Genomic DNA, 6,000 nt, shown 5'->3' on the forward strand with positions numbered 1-6,000 from the left:
TTTGCCCTTCATTGATTTCTGTTTCAACCTAGAAGTTCTTCGTGTTTTGATTCTTCATGAGTTTCTGATTCTATCCCAAATTTGATGATTTGATTAGCAAATTTTCTTTGCAAACTCAAGTTGTTCGTCATTCTACCACCTTAAGTTTGAGGGAGGGTATTAAATAGTGGTGTACATGGGTTAGGTTGAGGTGTTTTCAGGACTAACCCGAAAATTTGGATTGGTTGGGGTTGGCAACCCAAATGACCAAAATAAAGTCCCCAACCCTTAAAATTCGGGTTGGGTTGGGTTGGGTTGGGTTGTTGGTTATAACTTGTTTTTTTTTTATAATTAAAAATATGTAAATTTATATACAACACATGACTAATAACTAAAATCTCATAAAATCCAAATTCTAAATACCAAATATCTATGATATTTATTGCAAACTTTAAACAAAGACAAATATCATAACAATGTTAAAAGAAAAATATTAAAAATTCACAAATTAATCCATACAAAATAATCAAACTTTAAACCAAGAGAAATTAAAAAAAAAAAAAAAAAAATTAGGTTGACCCAACCCATTTAACCAAACCCAACCCAAGAACAAAACTAACCCAACCCAACTCTTATATTTTGGGTTGGATAGTCCGGGTTGTTCGGATTGTCGGGTTATTTGAATGTCCCTAATGTTAAAGGAAAATTAGGATTTATGGCTAATTATTATTATTATTATTTTGGTATTTTCCATTAAATTTTTTTGTTCTCTAATGGCTTTTCTAAGGCCTATTTATTTTCCCAAGTAAAATGTCATTATGTGTTATGAAGTACTCTATTTATTCTATAATATAAAAATTTAACACCCAATAATATGCATATTTTTCAAATCCACATACAATGGTCAATAGTGGGTCTAAAACTTCTGTGGATTTTGGATATATTTTAATATTAGTTTGTTTAATAAAAAATATACAATTAGTTTTCTATAAGTTAAAAAATTTAATAAAAAATATACAATTAGTTTTTTATAAGTTAAAAAATACTATTAGTCCACATGCTTTCATAAAAATGACAATTTAGTCTACAAACCGTGGACTATAACAATTTTAGTTTTCACACTTTAAAATTAATAACAATCTAGTACTTGCAATTTGAGCGTTTTAAACCATTTAATTCTTGAACTTTAAAATTTATAACAATTTAATATCGTAAAAAAAACACCTAAATTAAAAATGTCATTTTTTTAATTGTTTAATAACTTAAGGGGTACTTGGACCCCAATTTCAAATGAATGCTCCATGTTTGAGGCTCCTATTATAATAGTTGTCATTAACTTACAATTAACTATAGTACTATTATTTCAAATTTCTCTTTATAATAATGTATAGTATTTCCTTCTCATTATCGGTTAACTTAAATATTATTAAGTTTTAATCGAGAGTATAAAATAATACATAACAAAGTTCAAGAATTAAAAAAGATGAAAAGTGAAGCAAAATAAGCATAAGAGAACTTGAATTTAGTTCCTAGTCAAGAACAACAATTCTCTAGATATCGCCATAATATTATATTGTCTACTTTGGGATACACCATATGGATTTGCTTTTGGTTTCGTCCCAAAGGCCTTATACCGTAAAAGATAGATAGTTGTCTTCATTTATAAATCCATGACCATTTTTTTTATTTAACAAGTGGGAGACTTGGATTGCATTCCCAACAAAATATTATTGTTTTTATTAAGAAATTTTATAGTGTTTTCTTTGAATAAAAATTTATTGGAAATGAATAATTTAATATATAAAAATTGAAAATTTTTATTTGATTGAGAATAAATTTAAAAAATTGTAAAAAGATCAATAAATTTAAGAAAAAACAAAAGAAATATGAAACATATAGTATTGAGGACAGAGACGGGAATGGGAAAGGCTTCGTCATCCCTATCTCACCGCTTGAACATCTCTTGAGGCCACAAAGCCCTATGCTTCTTTTATAATTTAACATGAAACATATAGTACTACTATATAATCGTTGTATGAAGTTGTGGCCCTATTGTAACTCTACTATTGCTAACCGTCCTTAAGAACTGTAGTCTTACTAAATAATTTCTTTTAGAGCCATCGAGTAAAATCAAGAAAATAGATTAAAACTAAACACAGATGGGTTAAGTAGTCTCATAATTAAACATCATCGATTTCATAAGTTATTAACTTCAAATAACTCCACTCTTTGCTTCAAAACGGTTGTGAAATTGGGGCTAACAAGAAGAATGACAGATTTTAACTTTTCATTTGTAAAAATAGCAAATCAACATTTCATTTTGTAAAAACGATAAAACAAATTAAAAAAAAAATTATAAAAGTTTAAACTACCCCTGACCATACAAATGAGATTGTGTTAGGAAACTGATTCTTGAAATTCTTTATTAACGTAACAAGTTGGTACAATCTTCTGGAATAGCGATTAAATGATGAACAAACTCTTTATTAAACGATAAGAGTCAAAGGTTAAATGGTCGCTTACATGTTACTCGATTGCTTACCAAACACTAAACAATCGTTTACAAATTCTACACAATCGCTAAGTATTACTAAACGATCGCTTACAAAATACTCTGTGATCACTCACAAACTCCTACGCGAGCGCTTACAAACTATTACACGATCACTTATTAGTTTCAATACGACTGCTTATCAATTGCTATACGATCACCTATCAAATACACGATCGCCTGGTAGAAGTAGACGATGAACGGCATAGATAGAGACTTCTAAACTCCCACTCTCGAGAGCTCTCCTTCCTCACATGATATTCAGACTTCGCTACCCTCCTTTTCGGTTTCTTCCCTCTTTTTAAACCTCAACTTCTCCCCACAGAATTGACCATAAGTCTTAACCGATTCAACCACCGACTTCCCTTTTTCCCTTTTATTCTTTCTTTTTTGATATTAACATAATTGGAGACCTATTAGATTGCAATTGACTTATTAAAAAATATTTATAATTACATTGTAATTAAAACACACAACTAGAGACTATCGGTTGGTCATGCTCTGAGCACTACACTAACCTTTCTCTAACCAAGTTACCGTCATTTTCCTTTCTGAAATCGGCTCTTCCACCAACAACGACGACACCTTCGACTTGAATTTTGTTTTCATCCCTTTCTCCATCGAGCATGGCTCTCTCTCCTTCCACGAATACTTCATCATTAGCTTCGACTTTAGCTCCTTCTCCATCGGCTTCATTTACTACTCCTTTGGAGACACTAGTGATCACCCCAATTCCATTTTCTTCTATCTCAACTCCTCCGACACAAGCTCCATTGCCGAACTCAACTCTTAACAATGATGTTGTCGTGAATAGATCACTGTCTCTGAATCTATTATCGCAATCATAATTTCTTTCATCCCACTACTTTAGATGCGATTGGTCTGTCTTCATTCTTCGTTCTAAAATTTTCAATCGTGGAAACCTTAAGGTGGGTTTAAGAGACCCCAAGGCAAACTGGTTAATACCAACATTGTCCTACTTGACCTACCTTTTCACAATGGCAGGAATCACTTTGGATAAAAGAGATTTTGCCACTTGAACTTTTGGTTGATGGTCAATTAGGTCGAGCCTTTCATCTATGCTCAGTGGATTTGATCGATTAAGTGAAGCCTCCAAAGTAGACTTGTCGTCGATTGAGAACAAAAAAAAAATCAGTAAAAAAAATAAAAAATCGAAAAAGATGTGTTTGAAGCAATAGAAACTTCAATAAATCAGAAGTCATTATAGTGGTTATTTTCATCCCACTTACCATTGAATAAAATTCTAATCATTGAATATCCATAACAAGAAAAGCGTTTAGTACAGAGGATGAAGAAAACTAGAGTATTCTAATATTTTATGTTTGAAACAAAGGATAATAAATATAACATTCAAAATAATTTAAAACCCACGAATTTTGATTAAGATTAATAGAAAGTATAATAAAAATTACAAATCTCAGTTAGGATAATTAATATAATGTAATATTTTAAATTTCAAAACAAGATTTGAAAATTAGTTGAGATACAAGATTTGAAAATTCAAAACAACTATTAAATATAATTCAAAAATTCAAAACAACTATTAAATCGCTAGATTTATAACAAATTATCCGCTTGAAATGATGATCTTAGTTGACGTTGAACAATTAATTAGAGTCTCATTAATAATAAAGATGTGGAATTAATTATAATATAATTAAAAGGGACAATGAGGGTATTTTAGAATTTCAAAAAATCTCACGTGACATTCACGTGTTTTGCTATAATTCAAAAGTATCCGACCTTTTACTATTTTTTCAAGTGATAGTATAATTATTGTTATATACCTAATTATTGGTCGTGAAATTATGTGTTTGAAGGAGAAACGCAATGGGCCAAGAAAGAGATGGGCCTTGGAATAGAATATAGGGCTATGGTAAAATAGAGAGAGAAGAGCAAATATTCTTAGCGACCACCAAAGTCCGAATACAACCGTCGGATTCTCTGCAAAAAAACGCATCCTTTCTTTCTTCTTTCACGGCTTCCTTCTTCAACCCTCACTGTCACTGCCCCCCTCCTTTTCTCTCTCTCTCCCACTAAACTTTTAGATTTACAAATTTAGCCCTTTGAATCGTCGATGTTGATATCAATAAAAATATCGACCTCAAATTCATCATCTAAAAAAATTATACGAACAACAAATTTTATAAAGAAATTTAAAAACTTGATAATTGTTTTAAATGATAAAACTGCTCGAAAACTGTCTATCGCTAATAGATAGTAATTTTTTTTTTAATATTTGTAAATAAGTTGGCTCATTTTTTATTATTTGAAAATATTCTGGTAACTTATTAAATAAACATTATATGTTTTTAATTGAATTAAATTGTTTACTATTTATAGATTAAAATACTTTGAGGTTTGTTCAATTTTATGCTACTTGATTATTTTAAATATCTTTTTGCTGTCTATTAGCCTTTTTACTATAAACTTTGAAAATATATTCACATATTATATTTTATTGCATGGAAATTATTATCGTGATTTAACCAATTTTTGGTAAAAAAAACTAATTTTGAGAGACTATATTTATGATTTATTGAAAGTATATGAACTAAAATTGAACAAAACTTCAAACCAATATAGTATTTTAATCTTATTTGTATCATATTCACATTGGTGATATTTTTGCTTAGTTTTATTTTTTATGGATTTTTAAGATATAATAAAAATATTTATACAAGTTCACGTTAGTCGAACTATGTTTGTGTTGGTTTTTATCATTATTATTATTGTCATTATTTTGGCAATACACACGATGTAAGTTTAATAATTTAAATAAAACCAAAATAAGCATAACTCAATTGACATAGTATTTGTACTATTAATTTCGAGGTCGGAAATTTGAATCCCTCACCTATGTATTTAATTCAATACCTTTGGAGAAAAAAAAAACTTAAATAATGCCTTTTAAAATCCCTCACCAAGGTAGATCGAATTTTAAATCCTCGATCTTGCCCTTTTTTTTTCTTTTTTAATTATTACACATTTCACCTTCTTTTTTCTTTCTTCCTTTTTTTAAAATTTTTCATTTTTAATGAAAATAATTTTCTAAAATATTTTTTTATTTTTATTTAAACTCTAAAAAGAATAAATTAAAAAAAATAATATATCATAAAAATAAAAAAATGTAAATTAAATATCTCATTTATATAAAATAATTACAAAAATCAATGTGTCCCACAAGGCGGACGTTGTGATTTCGAGCTCGTTGTCGTCGTCGACTTCGAACTTGAGATTGCTTGGGTTTTTCTTGATGTTGTTTTGGTACCTCTGCAGGCGCTTCATAATATAAATATTCATTATGCTCTCCACGACCCCGACCATGTCTATACACGTATAAAGACGAAAGACCAGCCTTTGAGTCATAATGTCCTGAACCAAATATTGGCATCATCATCATCGGACTAACATAATCAGTTTGACTTTGCATCTGCATCATAGGGGAC

The sequence above is a fragment of the Benincasa hispida genome, chromosome 5 (genome assembly GCF_009727055.1).
Source record: "Benincasa hispida cultivar B227 chromosome 5, ASM972705v1, whole genome shotgun sequence".
Taxonomy (NCBI): Eukaryota; Viridiplantae; Streptophyta; class Magnoliopsida; order Cucurbitales; family Cucurbitaceae; genus Benincasa; species Benincasa hispida.